Raw genomic sequence first — 20384 nt, forward strand, 5'->3', positions numbered from 1 at the left:
TGAATGTTAGTGGGCATATCACCGGGTTCTCTCGTTTTTCACAAAAATAGGAGAATGTGAGTGGCAATGTGATGTGATGCTGTGCCCCATTATTTTTTGCTGCCGCTTGCCATGTTGAGGCCTGCGCCGGGCCCCATCCAGAACTGGAAAAAGGGGGGCTTCGTTTCCCCTAAAACAACAGCCAATCAGATTGCAAGACACCAGGGATGTCTGCGCATGCATGGATGTAAATACAAAAGACCTGGGCTTCTGCAAAGCAAACTGGAGTATTTCTTCCTGGTCTTCACTCAGTTCCTTCACAGAAATGGGCAGCCATGCGAAGGGAGAAACCGGGATAAAATAGACCCAGATTGTAAGATACCAATTGTAACAAGCCCCCAGAACACCCCGCCCCTGGAATGCCACGTCACACCCCATCCTGCCCCATCCCGCCCCCACCACGCCCCGGAACGCCTCCACAGGGGCACCCACCTGTTGTGTCGCGCACCCCCTGCCCCCTTGGTGCTATGCCCCTGCTTAATACACAATGGCCATTGGTTCTTTATGTTGAAATGGGTATAGCTGCGGGCCAACTTAGCCTTGGCAAAGGGCCGCTGACACCCTGTCTGAGACTGGAGGAAGGGGTATTCCAAACCCTGGGGAGGGGTACTCCAGGCTGTGCTGGGGCTCAAGGGGTCCATACCAAAAACAACTTCAAACACCTGCTGCCTTAAGGAATTTCAGTTTGTAACAAACAAATACAAGTTGAGCCCATATAACATTCCAGCCTAAATCCCTACTCCCTAGCCAACCATTTCATTAAACTGCATGTGTAGATTTGACTTCCTGTGGAAGAACTTCACGCAAGTGGAGATTGGCCTCCATGCGAAGGTCAGTTGCCCCCTCCCCATAATGGCACACATGGTTGTGAAGATTCCACTTTGTTGATGCAGCCTTTCTGATACTCTCCTGCAGAGAACTGCATGCTGTTTTTTGGGAGCTGGCAGGCACAAAGGATACAACACTATGTCATGCATTTATATACAAAGATGTCTATTAAATTTAAGGTTAAAATAAAATGTGTGCTTGGAGCAAGGAAATGGATGAAATGATCTGGACCAGGGGTAGGGAACCTGCGGCTCGAGAGCCGCATGCGGCTCTTCTGCCCTTGCACTGCGGCTCCACAAGCCGAGCCGCTGGCCCCATCCTTGCCCACCCTGAAGGCAGCAGGGCGGATGCATCCATGCGCTTCTCAGAATGAGTGGAGTAAAAGGTTAAAAAACCCAATATATACAGTGTTATCTTTATTTTAAATGTCAAAAATTATTTGCGGCTCCAAGTATTTTCTTTTCCCATGGAAAACGGGTCCAAATGGCTCTTTGAGTGTTAAAGGTTCCCTACCCCTGATCTGGACGAATGATTTGCAATAAACGTGTTTTGTGTGTTGACAGGAGAGAGAGAGAAGATGAATCGATCTATGCTTAATTGATTTAAAATAAACATTTTTTGTGGTAGAGGAGATAGATGAGTTAATCTTGTTATTACTGATTAAAATGCAAGGTACCTGAACTGGAAGTTACCTCAAAGTCACCTAATTCAGTGCCTTTTCCTAACTTAAACTGCATTTATCTATGAAGAAGAATAAATTGCTCTCAAAATATCAATATGGGTTTAGCAAGGGAGGGATGTATTTGGTTAAGAGTTATTCTGATGCAGTTACAGCATCGCATTATAAACTCTGCTGTGTTTGAATAAAAGACTATCAATTAGATCATTGCAGCAGCTTGCTACCTTTTCAGTGGTTTACTCTCAGGAAAATGTCCTTAGTGTTGCATTGCAATTCTGTTCAGGTTCTGTTCCTAATATCTTTTGATGACCAACATTGCTGTGATCAGAAGTTGTGACTCCTTCTGATTTAGTGAACTTCTTTGGAACAGTAACTCACCATAACTGTGTTCAGTACTGTCAACAGCTTCACTTTGTATGATGTCAAGAACAATACCAATATTTCAGGCAACTTCTAATAATAGGTTTTTGGGCTTATGACTGAACCTGATTTGCCATGTGGGAAATGTGTATTCTGTTCACTTCTTAAATATGTGCTAAAGTGATACGATACAACGGACTGTGTCAGGTTTTGTGAGCCTCTCTTTTTTTAAAAAAAACATTTTTAAACATTCCACAGAGAGTTATAAAAACCTTTAAAATGTTTTTTTAAAGGATACAAACAACAGTTCTTTAAAGAAAATCAAGAATAACCCTCCACTCCAAAATAATAGGAAAAAACACACAGGGAAATTGAAACTAAAGGGAAAAAAGGGAGTAAAGAGATGGGGGGGGGATGTTTCTGAAAGTCAAAAGGCTAGCACACACCTACTGATCCTGGATATTTTCAGAACTAGTGGGTCTATTAACAACATCCAACTCATTCACCTTTCAAATTGAAAGTCCCCAGAGCTCCAGGGAAGGCTAAAATCAGCCCCCGTCTGTTCTTATGCCAGCAGGTTGCCCCTTTCAGGCAGGGAGCTCATAAGAACTCAAACCAACCAAAGAGTCATCCTCTCTGGAAGTCCTGGGTTTTGCAAGACTCTGGTTACTGTTGCTCTGCCTCCTACTAGTTACTGACTTTTTTTGGAAATATAGTTGCTAGCTTTCCATTTATTCATACAAGTGAAAAATATGTGCTCGTATACATGCCTCTCGGTATGACCAAGGTGATTTGCAGTGCAGCAAAGCAGCTCATAGGTACATACCAATCCTACAGAGCCCTTCGGGGATGGGGCGGTATAAAAGCTCAATAAATAAATAAATTAAATAAATAAAATAAATACAGTCAATGAAACACAAAATGTAAAAACAATACAGAAAAAGAAAAAACCATACAAATCAACCAGGACAGCAGCAGCATCAAACAAGCATCATCAATATTGATCCAGCCACCACAAGACAAAGCAGTAACAGACCTAAAGGGAACAATCAATCAATTAAAAAGTAGTTGAAATATAGTAGTATTGTACTGACAGAAAAATATATTTATTGATGGTGCCACATACAGGAAAGGGGAAGGGCATTCTTAACTGTGGCGGGGAAAGGTGGGAAGCCATATAATCTAATGAAATGATCGGACATTCAATAAAAACAACTTTCACCAAAACTCAACTATTTACATATTTCATAGCATACAAACAGCATTTAGTATTGCAAAATCTGAAAGCCATCACACATACGCATAGAGGGGAGGCAAATTGTTCCTTATGTTCCTTGGCTATGAAACCTTACAGCTTGAGGAAATGCCTTCTCCACCCCACCACAGTTTCCTAATGCTGGTGACTATCCAACCACATGTGAAATATGAAGAACATTTACTCCCATTTATAGCGTGCCTTTCTTCCCAATGGGGCCCCAAAGTGGCTTACAGCATTCATCTCTCCTCATTTTTATCCTTACAACAACCCTGTATGGTAGGTAAAAAAATTTATTGCATAGTAAAGTGGCCATCTGTATCCTCTGCTTATTTTGAAACTAAGTCCCAATGTTTTATCAATATCTGATCTACATTGATAGATTGCAAGTCACTTGTAAGCTCTGAGCTGAAATGTGTCCAAATTATATCAGTGTGAATTCTGGTCTACCTTGTTTGTCTGTATTATCCTGCTAAATGATAAGAAGAGGGCTCTTTTCTCCAAAAGATACAGCTATAACATACTAAGTACTAACCTCTGATTTTCTGAAACCTATTCTAGGCCCAGTTCGCAGCTGCCCTTCAGCTCTCTGAAGAGGCACCAAGAAAAAACTCTTCAAGTGAACATGATTCATTGTGATTACCATTTTCCTGATTCCCTCCTTTCCCCGTCGTGTTAGCCAGTCTTAAGTATAAAATCTATATGCTGTAGAGCACCTACAGCAATTTTCTGCCTGAGCCAGCCAGACCCTCATGGAATAAGTGAGAAATTTTAGTGTCTCAAATGTCTACCTACCTCCTCCCCACCAACAAATGCTAAATTTGTTTTGGCAATGATCCATATCAACAATTACACTGCAGTTGCCTTTTTCAGTCCAGACCTTTCTCATATTTGACCTCACATGACTGTGCATTTTCAGTACTTCCCAACTGCAGTTCTTTTCAATTAGTGGATTCTTCCTTGTTGCCAACATTTTATGATTGCTCATGTAATCCAATTTCCATATTCCAATTTCCATATCAATTTCCATTAATCTTATTCATCATGTTTCATTCCTAAAACTCTTCCTTAATCCATTTACTCAGCTTTTAAATGTCTGCAAATGAGATCTTTCAAGAACTGTCTTGATCGCCAGGTGCTTTTCAAACACTGAAAACAGTCACCTTCTTGAAGAGAGAAAACAATCACCTTGAAGAGACGTTGGGAAGACGGAACATTCTGGTGGAATTTCACACACACCTTTTCCCAAGAAAATGAATAGTTTAGATTTTTTTCCCCTCCTCAACAGTGAGTCCATGCTACTATGGAACTTTTTATAAAATAACTGTTGATTTATTTCCTTGTCACATTGGCAGTCCTGATTTTTATTTCTCTCTCAGAGATTCTCTCAAAGTATTTCATAATATTGTATAACTAGTTGCAGGGCTTACATGGAAAACTACAAGCTTAGGGGCAATCTTTCTTCCTTCAAAGTCTGACGAATTGCTCCAGTCTTGGCTTTCTTTTCTTCTAGCTTATATATGGGCTAGAAATTGCCAGCTCCCTTTATTTTCAATCTCTGCAAAGAGCTCACTAGATCTGAGCTATGCTTAGTGCACATGTTTGTGTACAGGTTGGACACATGCACTTTATCTTCTTTCCAGACAAGATCTAGGTCTGACGGCCACCTGGAGAATATCGGCTCGGAGCCACAGAGGGGTCTTGGGGTGTCGATGAAGTCCAAGTATCTTTTCTCCCAATTTTTACAATACCTGGAGAATATCTTCCAAACATAATTCCCCAAATGCATGATAATAACATAATGACATTAGGAAGTAATTTTAATGCCATTAAATGGGGACAGGCTAGAGGGTAGGGAACCTGCGGCTCTCCAGATGTTCAGGAACTACAATTCCCATCAGCCCCTGCCAGCATGGCCAATTGGCCATGCTGATAGGGGCTGATGGGAATTGTAGTTCCTGAACATCTGGAGAGCCGCAGGTTCCCTACCCCTGGGCTAGGACTCAGGGGTGGGGGCTCTTTCGTTAGCAATGAGAACAACCAGCTCCAATTCCGGTGAGAGATAGAAGATGCTGAAGGTTGAGCTCTCAGAATGTTGAGTTCTTTTTATTTGTTCTAATTACTCAATTTGGACGTTTATTTAGTTCATTTGTTTACCTGCCTTTACTCCCTTTTGCTTTTCTCTCACTTTTGCTTGTAAAACTCTTTAGGCTTTGAGCTTTTCTCTTCTTCAGTGTCCTAGTCTCGTAGTCCTTTCCCCCCTTATTTTCCTCCTCTCCCCTTATCTTATGCCTCCCCTTATTTTATCTACGCCTTTTGGCCTTGGCTGGATTGATAGCTAAGAAGCTGCTACATTTTCTTTTCTTTTTTTCCTTCCTGTCCCCTCTTTGTCAACGGTGGGGAGGGGAACTGTTTAGACTAGTCAGTTTTCTACTCTTTACCATTTTTGCTAGGTTTTAAACCTTTTGGGTAATCTTCCAAGCACTAACCTTGAAGTTTTAAACTATATTACCCTATATTTATTTTATATCAATTTTTAAAATTAATTCAAAATACTTAGAGCTGTGCTCTGTCTTCCTGAGTGTTTTAGCTTAGCGTAACTTTTGACACTGCTTATACCTCACTTTTCATGGTCTGTATATCATATTTTTCTATTTACTAGGCTCTCCCCCATGTTTTCCTGACTCTGCCAGGCTGTACATGTCGTTAATTGGCTTCAGTATATCTAGCTGTTTGTTTTATCTTTCTCTCTTTCTTTCCCTTGGGGCCAGTGCTTGAAAGTCACTTTTTTCCCCTCTATGATTTAAGTGACGATCCTTTGGCTTGATCCTTCTTAGCAAAGTTCACTCCGCTCTTTTTTAAGAACCTGTTGCAGCAGTGACCCTCCAGTTTGAATGGGGATCATTGGTGGCGATATAATTAATAAGCCCTAAGTGCTGATATTTTTAAAGCATACAATTTAATCTTTAACTAATTTTAACAGTTATGTACCTTGAATAAATATAGGTGTATAGGGGATTAGGTACTACTTGAAGTACTAGAACCGTGGTGGCGAACCTTTGGCACTCCAGATGTTATGGACTACAATTCCCATCAGCCCCATGCTGGCAGGGGCTGATGGGAATTACAGTCCATAACATCTGGAGTGCCAAAGGTTCGCCATCACTGAACTAGAATGTTATTGGCTTTATCAGGCTTGTTTTGCTTGCCCTTATAATACCTTAGAGCTTTAGCAATAGAAGTTGGCATAACCAAGACAGGGGTTTTTGCAATCTTTTTGTAACTGGGAAAAATTCTAGGGATCTGAGTTGTGCAGATTGAAGCTACTACCTAGTAACTGTTTTGGTCATAGCCAGTGGTGGGATTCAGCAGGTTCGCACCACTTTGGCAGAACCAGTTGATAAAATGGTGCTTGTAAACAACCAGTTGTTAAATTATTTGAATCCCACCACCAGAACCGGTTGCTAAATTATTTGAATCCCACCACTGGTCATAGCCAATTTGGATCACAAGTTAGCATATAAGTTAGAGCTGGAGTGTCAGAGCTACACGGCCTTCAAATATGTGAATTACAGTTCTTGCCATGATGGGAACTGCTTGTCCATTATATCTGAAGGATGCACGAGTTTGACGCCTATCTCTCAAGGGGCAACAATGTCAAACTTCAGAGAGCCCTCCAGATGTTATGAACTACAGTCCCCATCACCCCCTGCCAGTGTGATGCTGGCAGGGAATGATGGGAACTGTAGTCCATAACATCTGGAGGGCCACGAGTTTGACACCTGTGAGTTAGAGACTCCTTTTATACACAGAAAAGTTTATAATGAACCATAAGCATAACTGCCCTTTAGAGGAACTCAAGTTCCCTTCTATTCAAGGCTAATCCAAGAAAACGAGCTACAATCCTAGCCCTAAACGTCTCTGAGATCAACCTTTCAGGGAAGATCCCTTCCACCTGGAAAATGTCAAAGCAAATGTAGATAGGTCAAAATATGTCCTTAATTTAAAACAACAACAACACAAGAAAGGAAATGACCATCATTTTGTTTTGTGATGAAGACAAACTTTGAGGCACTTATGAATGGCCTTCCAGAGTACACTGGTGAGTCAGATCCAGACACAGACTACTTGTGTTGTTGCCTCCGCTGCTAAACTGGAAGTCCCTCAGAGTTACACTCTTTTAAACACAGAGATTTCTATGGACTTAGAAGAGTGTAACTCTGCTAACAATCTCATTACTGAAGAACTTTTTTCGGCTACTGTTGCAGCAGATGCTGCTATTCCTTCGGCATGACACTAACTAATCTCTTCTTCTGGGGATATTCCCAGGTCTCTTTATCTTTGCAAAACTCTGTTTGCCCCCTCCACCTTCAAATCTTCTGCCTGTTTCCATTTCTGCATCTGAAATGGAAAGATATGAAACAGCATATATATATATATTGAAAAGAACAAACAACTCTGTCTTTGGATGGTGGTGCTTTTTAAACACTTGCCTCTCCCCAATGTAAACTGAATTTGAAAATCTGATGTGGTCTTCCTGAGCCGCAATGAGGACTTCTCGGTTATTTTTAACGTATTGATAGTATGGACTACTCTTAGATTCCATGGCTTCTTAAAGAAATCCCTAGTAATGCTAAGCAAATCTTAAACTCCTGTCAGAGGGGATGACCTTTAATAAGACTGCTTTAAAGGATAAACCTTACTGCACCTGACTCATTTCTCTTTGTCCAGTCAAAGCTCTGTTAGAAATCTAGTGGCTATTATAAGGCTATAGAAATAATCAGCCCCATCAAAGGGCCAGGCACCCAGATGCAGCATCGCAACCACCCTGTCCCACTCTGCTGTTCCTAAGGGGGCTTTCCAGCAGCAGGGGGAGTAAAAAAAACACAAAACAGCCTCCCTTCTGCTGGAAAGCCCTCACTGGGCTTCATGGACTTTTGCCCCCAATAGGGCACTGATATAACAGAGGCAATGGCTGAGTAGAAACCAGCTAGCACTGGCTCCTCCTCTGTCCATGCCTCTGGACCACCCCACTATGCTGATTGTGTGGACAGGAGTGCAGGGACACTGGCACCATGCTCGCTCTGCGTTCTACCACCAGGGAGGACCACGACAGCCACCCTCCACCAGGACAAATCGGCCAGCGCAGACGTGCACCACTCCCAGTGGCGGATTGCACCCCCCTCCTTAGGACGGGGCTGATAGGCTCTGCCGTACGGCAACTATTAGAGTTCAGACATTCTTATTTCTGGATTTATGAATTTTTATCCTGATTCTTCAAAACAGTTTACACCAATTAGAAGAACTGGATAAAATAATTATTACAATAAAATACATAGCAAATAAAATCAAATTTCAGAACCCATAAAAATCAAGTTGCCCATTTTATCAACAGAGACCAAGGACCAATTCACACAATCTCAACAATGGTTGCCACAGGGACTTTTTTCAGATAGATGTGCAGTGGGTGTTGTTTATCTCCCAGTTCATGAATAACAGGTAGAAATAGCTTCAGCTTCCTGACTCACACACACCCCCACACCCCCACACCCACAACATTATTGCAAAGTGAAATGGTCCTAGGGACCCGCAATTTGCTTCACTGTGGCACTTTCATTAATTATATAAGTGCAAGTGGGAACCCACAATACTACTGGAAGGATCCCTTCTTCCTCTTAGCTATGGCTCACCACCACCATTGTGGGTGATGAAAGCAATGCAAGGGATAGCAACAGACAGCCACGGCTGTGTTACATTCTTATGCCAAACACAAATGAGTTGGGACAGTAGGTTTGATCTTATCAGCTATCTCCACAACCAAGTAGAATGACTTCCCTGGTAATATCTTTAACAGTTTTCTCAAAAAAAATGCAAAGGGGGTCCATTTGGGAAGACATATAAGCGATGTTAGGGAGATGCCTTTTTGCAACTGCTATTTGCAGACTGTATAATTTTGCAGGTTTATATGCCACATTGTTCTTTGTTATTTCAGCCTTTCAGAAGAACAAATAAACAAAGAGTCAATCATTAAAGACAGAAGCCACTGGTGACTAGGCACAATGAGAGAAATTGTGTAAACAAACACTGAAAAGGGACAGCTACTTTCTGTAGAGAACTACACACTCCTCAATTTTTTCCTAGTCTCTTTTTTGACAGTGCCAAACGTGCTTATTCAAATGTGGACGACATGAGAATCTCCTTCCATAAATTGTAACTTGGTGAAGTCCATGGTTATGTGCAATATATACAGAGAACAGAACAATAATATGGGACTCTAGGGAAAAACACATCTCAGTGGAATGTTTTGTTAGGGGGAAAAGCGATTTTTCTTAAAGAAGAATAAAAATGATATGTCTGTTCGGCAACTGAGTATCAGCAGAGTTTAACGTGGAGCTACTCTGGTAAGATGAGAAGGTCTAGTAGTCTTCTGGCACTCACTGCAGCCTCCTGCCACTCTTGGAAAAGAATACTCTCCACGCAAGATGTTATTTCCATAGGAAGGTTTTACTTTAGCAGTTGCAAGGGTACACAAGTCTATTCTATAGGGGCTATCAAGAAGAGACTTTTTGACAGAGAGTTTCAACAGATGCTAGAGGAAGCTAATAAAACCTGTTCCCCGATCTCTCTGGGAATACCTGTGGATAGATTAATTGTAGCACAGTACCTTTATCTCCTGGTTGAGGCCCGGTGGCGTAGAGCAATCACCTTAGCTAGGTGTAATGCCCCGTCTCTTCCCTTTAGCCTTGACGCCACTCCTAACCTACATAAAGAAAGGAAATGCCCGTGTGGCATGGGTTCTGTGGAAACAGTACCTCATATGCTGCTTGAATTGTCCTGAGATAGGTAGGAAGAACACATAACTCCCTTCCTGCATGGAAGGCGAAGGTATCATGGTGATAAACAGAAGGTTATATATCTTAAACAGCTCACAACTACGAAGCTGAAGCGTGGTGGCTAAATTTTTAAATGGTGTTATTTTAACTCGTCAGAAATTGTAAAGTTGTAAGGGCTTACATATCTTGCTAAGTTAATCTAAACAATTTATATGCTAATAGTTGCATTCAAATCAATCAAGTCTATTCTATGGGGGCTATCAAAGAAGAGACTTTTTTGACAGAAGAGTTTCAAATACAGATGCTAGAGGGAAGCTAATAAAACCCTGTTCCCCGATCTCTCTAGAATACTCTGTGGATAGATTAAGGTATGCTTCAGTACCTTTATCTCCTGGTTGGGGCCGGCATGAGTAGAGCAATCACCTTAGCTAGGTGTAATGCCCTGCCTTCTTCCTTTAGCCTTGGATAGCCACTCCTTGGAATCCCACATAAAGAAAGGAAGTACCCGTGTGGCATGGGTTCTGTGGAAACAGTACCTCATATGCTGCTTAGATTGTCCTTTTTATGAGATAGGTAGGAAGAAACACATAATCCCCTTCCTGCATGGAAGTGAAGGCATTACAGATAAACAGAAGGTTATATATCTTTTAAACAGCCACAACTACGAGCTGTTGGAAGCGGTGGCTAAATTTTTAAATGGTGTTATTTTAACTCGTCAGAAATTGTAAAGTTGTAAGGGCTGTTATTATCTTGCTAAGTTAATCTTAAACAATTTATATGCCATTAAAGGTATTCGAAATCGAATCGAAGTCTATTCTATATAAGACTATACTGAACTCTTTAGCAAGAACAAAGTTCAACACACTCTGAACACAACTCAGACTCTATCTCAACTTATCCAACAGGATACTTTCCCCTGCCCCGGCATCATCCTCTCGTTGGTCTAGAGTTACAGTTGAACTCACCAATCATCTTAAAGGTTAACTGTTGCATCGCCCCTAGACTGACTGTCTCCGGCCTCTGGGGTTGGCAAACTTCTGCTAACTTGAAATGACCCTTTTGTGAACTTTTACTCTCTTTTTTATATATCATGAAACTGAGGCGGGGCCATTTCTCAGTGCTAGAGTAGCTTCTTGGCTTGCAGGATCTAGTGGTAGGTGATATGGAATGCTAGTCCTTTGTAGACCAACGGTCTGATTTGGTAAAAGGCAGCTTTATGTATTCGTATACATGTATTTATTTACTTACTTCATTTGTACCCTCCTTTTTCTCCCCAGTGGAAACCCAAAGCAGCTTACATTATTCATCCTGAGGTAGGTTAGGCTGAGAATATGTGACTGGCCCAAGGTCATTCAGCAAGCTTCTAAAGCAGACTAGGGATTTAACTCTGGATCTCTGAGATGCCAGTCTGACACTCTAACTGCTACACCACTTTTGGCTATTTCCAGCTTTTGAAATGTCATAAATGTAACTGCTATCTGTCCAAAATATGTTTAAAAATCACATGTATTCTTTTGCTGGCTGTCAAAGATATATTATTTTGCTCGCTGTCAAAAAGAAGAAGAAGAAGAAGAACAGAAGACTGGCAGATGTCACCATCTAGATGAGATGAGGCACTTTGGGGAGAAAAAGCTTTCATCTCACTTCATGAGGACTCATTCTGAAACTCCATATCAGCCTCAAATGATAATTGCTACCCTGAAACAGTCTGCACTGATTCACTTCCTTTCCCTTCTTTCTGTCTTGCTTAATTGCGTATTGACTGATTAACTTTAAATGAGCTAATTTATAAGAACTGCAGGAGCATCTAAAAATTTGCCTTCGGATGTGAGTGGTGTTTACAGTCAAACTCATCAGAGACTTCCCAAATGCTGGCAAAGGGAGGTTGCCTTCTCCCTCAATGCCTGTCGTAAAGCAGATAATCCTTTCTCTTTAAAAGTTCTTAATTGTCAAGGAACAGGAGAGATCTGGCAAGTCGAAATAAACAAACAAACAAAGCCATGGCAGGTGTGAGGATAAATGGCTTCAAAGTCTCCAGCTCCAGTCCTCTGGCCTTTAAAAAATGAAAATGAATTCAGTTAGCTCTATCTATTCTGTAAACACCATTTGGGAACCTGAGCAGTAGATCTCTTTGTGTACCTATTAACTCTTACAAATAGTGTTGGTGTTTAAAAGCCCGGTACTTTCACCTGCATCTTCTAATGTTCAGTTCAGTTTAACTACAGAGGTTACAATCAGAGGGGAACAATTATTTAATAAGAATATAATCTTCCCAACTGATGAATATTCGTTAAACTTTGCAGGAAGCAAAGAAAAAAGGTTGGACCTAGACCCCTCATATTTAGGACAATAAAGCAGAATCTGTTCCACAGATTGGTCCTCAGCGATATAGTGGGGACATTTTTGCTCTTGTTGGGCAATCTTGGGCCCTTTCTGCACATCGGCGCCATTTATTTGGGCGCCTCTGGGGACAAAGCAGCAAATGCCGGCCCCCGGGAGCTGTTTCCACAGACAGGGCCCGGCGCTCTTGGCAACGAGCAGCGCCCTGACCTTGCTCCTCCCTCCTCCCCAGGGTACAGCGTCAGGGTCTTCGCCTCCATAAACCTCCCTCCTGGAGGGAGGTTTTTGGAAAACAAGCGACATTCCCGGGCCAGGCGCAGTGCAAAATGGCACCACTGGGAATGCGCTGTTTTCAGTCCCTCTCCCTTCACCTCATTACGTCTTAGCCGCTCTGCTGGCCTTCTAAGACTCCTCCCTCGTCTGTCCTCCACCTGGAGGTCGGAGGGCAGCGGGCGTGGTCTTAGAGAGTAGGCCAGCAGGGCTGCGACGGCTTATAGGAGGTGAGTGGGAAGAGGGATCGAGAAGAGGCATCTCTTGCGCCCGGCCACCTCAGCTAGGGGCCTGCAGTGACTGCTTTCCCGTGCGAACGGCCCCCCCTCCACCAGCAGAATTCCTGCCGGTGCAGGGGCGCCCAAATGGCCCGTGCGGAAAGGGCCGTAGTGAACCTCCCTCACAATATTGATGAGGAGAAAGAATTGTAGCATGCCCTGGTAACGGCCCACCTCTGGTTAGGGTCAGGATGTTGGATCAAATAAACTGCCATCTGATTAATTTTAAACTTAATATTATTGTGGAGGGGGGAATAGTTGCTGATAGTTTTGCTCTGCAAAGTTTAAAACTCTTGATCTAGAAGCCATCTTTTCAGCTGAAATGATTTCAGACGCTGATAGCATTTGGAGGGAATCCCAAGAGAATCTCAGAGAAAGTATTTTTGTTTCAATTAAAAACCACCACCCAGAGTCCTGCAACTGTGGGAGAAAGGGATAGTGGTATATTTCCATAAGAGGGAATGGAAACCAAAATAAAAATAGCCTTTTCTTCTTTCGTTTATTAAAGCTTAAGTGATTTCAAAGTTCTGGTATCCATCCAAAAGGCATTTGTACCGAGGCTACGATAATTTACAAATACATTAAAGATCATCAGTTAACCGGGTAAATAAAAGACTATCAACTAAAACTATTTGAATTGGACAGCCTGAAACATTTCAGACTTTACATGACTCAAGGAATAATGGGCTGTGGCTTCAGTTCCCCAGTAGATGACCTTAGTTATGCCTTCCTTTATGTCACAATGATTGAAATGCTTTTTGGATGTTCTCACCACTGACTGTTTATCCATGAGCACTTCCCACAAAGCTGGGACCACATTTCAAGGAAATAATTGCATGCATTTGCCATGGCTGTTTTTTTGGGAAAGAACAAGGCAATCGGGTGGTCTAAATGTACTTCCAGGTATATGAGATCTGTTCATGGATGTATGACTCTCATGTGAGTGGGAGAATGTCTATAACCTATTTCAGTTTATTGTTCCTCAGTTTTGGATATAAGATACATACCATGAGGAAGTTCTCAGCAAGCCGTATTCAAATGAACTGTCACGCACATAGCAGGCGCAGTAACAAAATGGCGGCCACAAATTGCTGCTGCAGGAGATGGAGCCAGCCACAAAATGATTGCACAGCTTAACTTCATTAACACAGCATAGATTGTGTTGTGGTGGCAAGCATCATTTTTCCCCCTAAAAGTCTTCAGTCGACAACTGGAAACCTTGCAGAGCAAAAGCCCAACCTGGCCCACTTACTTCCTAAAAACTCATAGCGGACACCAGAAAAGGTGTTGGTGGGCACCAAGTTGGGGACCCTGTGTTAGGTGTTGCAGGTAAAGCATATGCAGAGTACCTTTCCTTGAATAACTGCAACCGGTCTTGACATGCCTGTAGCCGTATAAAGCACAGTACTTAGTGGCAGGAAGGTTCCAGGTTGGGTTGCTAATCTCCCGGTAGGGTCTGGATATCTCCCAAAATTATAACTGATCTTAAGACGACACAGATTAATTCCACTGTAGGAAAGAGCAGCTTTGGGGAGTCCACTGTTTGGCATTAGACCACACTGAGGTCCCTCCTCTTCCCGAACCCCGTCTTCCACCTCCAAATCTCCAGGAACTTCTCAACCTGGTGTTAGCAGCCCTAGTTCCAGGATAAATAGTATGGCTCTCAAGCAGGTCTAAACAGAACACCTTTTTTAAAAAAAGTCACTCTAGTCATTAGAGGACAGGAGGGAAGCGCTGTGAGGGGGATTTTCTGCCCCCCAGGTGCGCGCCTGGTGCAATGCCCCCTCCCGCCCCCTGGTATTTCTGCCTCTGCTGACTGAGGTCCACTGAACACCCAGCTACCCACCGTGAGGATCTCCTGGGGGGAGGCTACATCAATAACCTGATGCTTTTTGCATATTTGTTGGCTTGAGGCTTGTACTAGATCAATTCCTCACAATAAGCTTTACAGCGTTTATCTAAGAAAAGCTGTCAAAGGCCCATTCTACACAGGCCCCTGAAAACATTTTGCAAATGTTTTCAAAATATTTTCAAAGCCTCCTGTTTGTCCATGCTAACCTCCTCGAAAATGCTTTTTGGCTTCCTTTTGTGGTTGTTTTATTTTAACAATAAATTATTTAGTTATTTTCTGACACCATCAATAAATTATGGTTCTTTTAATTTTGTGAGGGTGGAGTGTTTTAATTGCTCTAATGTTTTAATGTATTTAATCGTTGTGAACCGCCCTGAGCCCCTTGGGGGAAAGTGGTATATAAATTGAACAAACAAACAAACAAACAAATGAATGAATGAATGAATAGTTCAAAATGAATATAGCCCATTCCATGCCATAAGAATTCCCTCCAGGTTTTTCACCTCACTTCCCTTCCAGCCAGAATTTAACAACAACAATGTTATTGAGATAAGACTAAATTTATTAAGAATTATACTGTAAAGTGCTTTGGGCCCCTGCTGGGAGAAAAGGGGAGGGAGATATAAATATATAAATAAATACGATCAGGTGGAAAAAGCTGAGAAGAAGACAGCTGTTGAAAAAATTATGGTGACGAAATAATGGTGAGAAAAATGACATGAAAAATGAATTCAACGCACAGGTAATAGCCCCCTCCCAAACTATACGAATTCAAATGAACATAGAATAGATGGCAGATAACAAACTTAGAGAAAAAACAACACAATTAAAACAGGTGGGAAAAGAAGGCGAGAAGAGTTAAATAAGATTTGGAAGGAAAGCACAGGGAAAAAACCTATTAATTGCAAAAGGTATGAGGGAAATTAGCAGATGAAAGAGGTCAGACAGAGGAAGTAGCTGAGAAAAATTAAATCTGTTTTTTAGAGTCATTTCTCTTCCGCGAAGGAGCTTTTCTCTGTGGTACGTCTGATAAACAATGTATCATTCAAAGGAAACGGTGGCAGGCTTTTCAAGATAAGCATGAGTTTCATCTCTTACGGGGGATGTCAGATGGCTTTAGGCAAAAAATGTGACAGACCTTCTCCGTGTTGATCGTCTGGGGAAAGAACTGTTTATCTACAGTGGTCCCTTTTTTACCTGGCACTCATGACACAATCTCTATTTAGTGTTTTAAAGGTGCAGAACAAACATGGATTCCTGTGATGGATCACCTGATATTTACTGAGGCTCAAAAACGTTCATAAGTCTGCACCCACGCTGCCAATGTCAGTTATTTTGCATACAAACAATGTATGAAAATGAGCTATTGCCTGGTCATTCCTGGAATAGCGCCGGCTACTTCCATGCCTTGGAAATCGCTTTCAACATCTAAAGTTTCAGTTGCAAAGAAATGTGGAAACACCAAGTTCAAAGAAAAGCACTTTGAACGCAGCATTGGATTTTTGTCCTCTAAAAAACTTACTATCAACTTGCTCCCTGACCCCAGACCATTTATCAGCTTCCAGTAAACGAACTAATTTAGACCTAAATAGATCTAATTCTAAACCTGCTGAATTGTTGAAGGTTTTCACGGCCGGATTCAATTGGTTATGGTGGGTTTTCCGGGCTGTGTGGTAGGTTTTCCGGGCTGTGTGGTTGTGGTCTGGTGGACCATGTGGTCCACCAGACCACGGCCACCCAGCCCAGAAAACCATCTAAACCTACTGTTTGTTGTAGGGAAACTGTCACAAGACTGTATCTAAACTAATAACGCACATGATCATAAACAGAAGCCCCATGGAGAGGTTTGCAATGTCAATGGCCCACCCAATGGTGCGCCACCCAACTGTGTCTGAACTACAGATTTTTGTGGTTTGTATATCTCAGTTTTTACAGTACTGACCATGTGGCTGAGCTTGTGGGCATGGCTATATTGAGTGCCATGCCAAAGTGCCATCCAAGAAGTAACACCTATGCAGGAGAACTGGCATGAAGATTGACCACTCTCTCCTAGCATGCTTCAGTTCTCCCCATCAAACAAAACATCTCTATAGGGCTATACTTGTAAATTAGTTTTCTTGAGACCAACAGAGGTAGCCAGTTCACCTCTTTAGCACAAGTTCTTGCATTAGGACTGAGCTTTACGATAGTTCCTTTCCAACCCTGGTTATTGTCACAGCTTTATCATGATAATACTACCTCTCTGCCAGATCCGTAATTATGCTGCTCTTTGTCTCTGTAACTTTTTATCTCTCTAATACCACAGTGACCGGTGCAGAGTATATTTTGAACAAGAGCTTATCATAATATTTTACGGTCTCATTAAAGCTTTCTTAAGCATCTAGCCTGCTATTTCATCTCTTTTTAACGCATTCCCATTTTCCAGATATTGTCTGCACAAACTGAATTTAGAGGCAGGAACACCTCATGAAATGCTTGCTTCTGTTGCAGTCATTTTGCATTTGTTTTATTGTTACTACCTGTGGTTTGCATTATTGCCATTTTGTTTTTGCAGCTAGCTCTGATTCCCACCTGAAATGCCATTTTCAGGTACAGCATGCTTGAAGAGGATTTTTAGAAGACTATGTGAAATAGCCAGTGATCCTTAAGTAGGCCATTTTGTTTCTTGAGCCTATAGAAAATAGCCTTTATCCGGAAGCATTTTCAGATGGCCCTTTTATACCAGAACTTTTCTTTTTAATACCAGACCTTAATTCCCTCATTCATCTAGTCCAAGAGCCATTTTCTCGCTATCTGATATGGCACGGAGGGCTCTTTGAAAGTCCAAACCAATTTACTGATACAACAACAACACTTAGTCTGATATCGAGTTTTTAATTAATAAATCATTATAATTCCACAGTCGCTATGCGTGAGAACAAGCTGCAATGGGCAGGATGAAAAAGAAAGTATTTAAATCTTCATTAAAGGAAATCCGGAAACCTAATTAAAATGCATTTGGGGATTTTTGCTGGAGTCAGAGTTCACTGGTTATTCAATATTTCTGACAAATTTGAGAAGAAAGCTCAGAAACACACCGAGGGAAATAAAATCGAGTCATTGATGCTTTGCGCCCACAAAATAATGTTCACCAACAGAATTCAGGAGTTGTTTATATAGCCGACCCTCTGTTTCTATCATATCGAGGCGTGTTACATTTTTATCTGTAATGAAGCGAGAAGGTTCATTAATTTCAAAGTATCGCTACAGTGAGTTAGATACTTTGCAAATGAAATTCGTATTTGCAGTACAATGCATTTATCCCTTACCCTATTTCAAACCAGGCGCTCATTGTACAGAAAACCAAAGTAAACAAGTAATGGAGCTACAATTAACTTTACCGAAGACTAATTAGGTCGATTCCATTACGCTATCTTCACTGAACATATTTCATTTCCACAAAAGACATTTCCATACAATCGTGTTAACACAACAAAGCATTTTCTAGTTAAAAGGTAATCATACTTAAGAGTTTGATGCTGTGCCTTTACTTTCAGGCCAATTGTAAAAATCCACTTAATTGTGAGTAATGCCGCTGACGAAAGTATTGCAGCTGAAGGACCAACCATGTGTTACTTTTTCGGGGGGGGGGGTTCTCCCCATCCAGACTTGGCAATTCTGAGGTTCTGGAATCACACAGGCAAGACCAATGAGTTATCAAGCGATGAGCTACCTCAACAGAGCTAGCTTGTCTGAGAGAGCTGGTGATGGCATCACAGAGTTTTCAGCTTATCTGAAGTATGGCAGTTGCAGTAAAAAGAGCATTCTTTCTTATAACGATAATTCTGATATCTTCCTACTTGGGACTGTAAACGTCATTATTTGTTGGGAGAATTTTTTGAAAAAATCCTACATCAACTGATCTTGGAATAGATTCAAAAGGCCCCTCCCCATCCTTTCTGCTTACTTCCTCTGTTGCAAAGATTGGAAAGAAACTTCTGAATACGACAACTCAAAAGTAAGCTCCATTGCGTATAATATGACTTAGAGTTAGGTGTGCAAAGGAATGCAATCCTATTTATTGATGTTACTTAAATTGCCCTTAGTCTTTCCTTGTACCTTACTTTTATGTTTTGATATTATTTGTGTTTTGATGTTATTTGGACATGATTGATAGGTGCTCAGGATTGTGCTGGTAAGTAAAGTATATTGTCCAGAATTATGTCAATGGCCCTTTCCCCACTCTACACTTATTGTCCTGAGGGGTTGCTGCGCCAAGAATTCCCTTAGCGTCGCAGCAATTCCTGGCTTGAGCACCCTGAAAGCTTCCCGACCCACACGCGCTGCTACATGTGGCGAAAGGAGTCATCAAAAGTGCCAGCCATTTCCAAAAGGCGCCAGGAATTACGCCTGCTGAGGGGGCGCGAGAGAGGCAGCATCGGGGCGGCTGCGTTGTCACCGCCCCTGAAGTGGGGAGTGCAGCTGGACCCCGCACTACTTGAGGAGAGTAGCGCGGGGCTTAAGGTAAGTGGGGAAAAGGCCTATGTGGCTTTAGAAGAAATTTTTGGGTCAAACTGCATATTTCAGCTTTGCATGCACTACATCAGAAGTCAGAATTTGATACTAGTAAGAAATATTTTTATCTGGAAAAGGAGCATCATCTTCCTGTAATTAAATTATTAATCGCTCCAAGGTATCAATAAAATACCCAGCAATCTCCCTGGAAAATGTCCACCTAAGCATACAACATGTCATTATTATACACGCGTTTACAAGCTGTCAGCGCAATTCATTTCCTTTGCTAAGGACATGCTGTATATTTCGGTTTACATCTTTTACACAAATCATATAATTATATCTTTCAATCCCACTATAATCATTCCAAGCACCATCAAAGAATGTCAGCCTTAACAGTTCTGGAGGTAATCACTGTAACAGGTTTTGCCCAGAATCCATGAATTTTCAGCCTTCTGCCTTCCGAGTCTGGCACATTTGCTCAACAGGAAGCTGAAATCTAAGAGGGAAGTCAGTCACTTCCCAGTCCCTGCTCCCTATCTCTTAAAATGTCACACAGAACAAAGGTCCTCATTTATGGGAGCTTACAGATTTATCAAGCAGAGCAAGAGGTCTACTTAAAAGGTATTTAAAGGGTTTATTGCAATTACAAAGCGAGGGGGAACAGTAGGGAGAGGATTTAATATGAGATGCATTCAAAAGAAAATCCAACCATTAACTGGTTGTGGTGGGTTTTCCGGGCTGTGTGGTCATGGTCTGGTAGATCTCGTTTCTAATGTTTCACCTGCATCTATGGCTGGCATCTTCAGAGGTGTATCACAGAGAGAAGTCTGTTGTGTGTAACAGACTTCTCCCTGTGATACACCTCTGAAGATGCCAGCCACAGATGCAGGTAAAACGTTAGGAACAAGATCTACCAGACCATGACTGGAAAACCCACCACAACCAGTTGAATCAGGCCATGAAAGCCTTCAACAATACATCAAACCATCTATATAATAAGTCTATACACCTAAAAATCAGGTTGGACCTCCTGATCTTTTCTGGGTGGTACATTTCTGGGACCCAGGCTATCTTTCTATTCCACTGCTTTGGGGCGGGGTGGGGGGGCGGGGTGGGGTGGGGTTGTGTAACCTAAATATGTGCATAGGTAGAA

The 20384-nt window shown here is 41.9% G+C and overlaps 1 protein-coding gene across 4 annotated transcripts in view; it reads right to left on the bottom strand.

Annotated features, from left to right (window-relative positions):
- B3GALT1 (beta-1,3-galactosyltransferase 1) overlaps positions 1–20384 on the bottom strand; it is a 246738-nt gene that overhangs the window by 134248 nt on the left and 92106 nt on the right. The window contains exons 1-2 of one of the 4 annotated variants that reach the window (XM_048485279.1): positions 17899–17909; positions 5781–5795 (exon numbers count right to left, since the gene is read on the bottom strand). The exons of 2 other annotated variants lie outside the window; for them this stretch is intronic. The gene's annotated coding sequence lies outside the window, so the exon portion shown is untranslated. Of the gene's footprint in view, positions 1–5780; positions 6219–6332; positions 6459–17898; positions 17910–20384 lie in introns of those variants that run through there. One more of the 4 variants, XM_048485278.1, reaches the window with a different exon arrangement.

This window comes from Sphaerodactylus townsendi, linkage group LG02 (genome assembly GCF_021028975.2).
Source record: "Sphaerodactylus townsendi isolate TG3544 linkage group LG02, MPM_Stown_v2.3, whole genome shotgun sequence".
Classification (NCBI taxonomy): domain Eukaryota; kingdom Metazoa; phylum Chordata; class Lepidosauria; order Squamata; family Sphaerodactylidae; genus Sphaerodactylus; species Sphaerodactylus townsendi.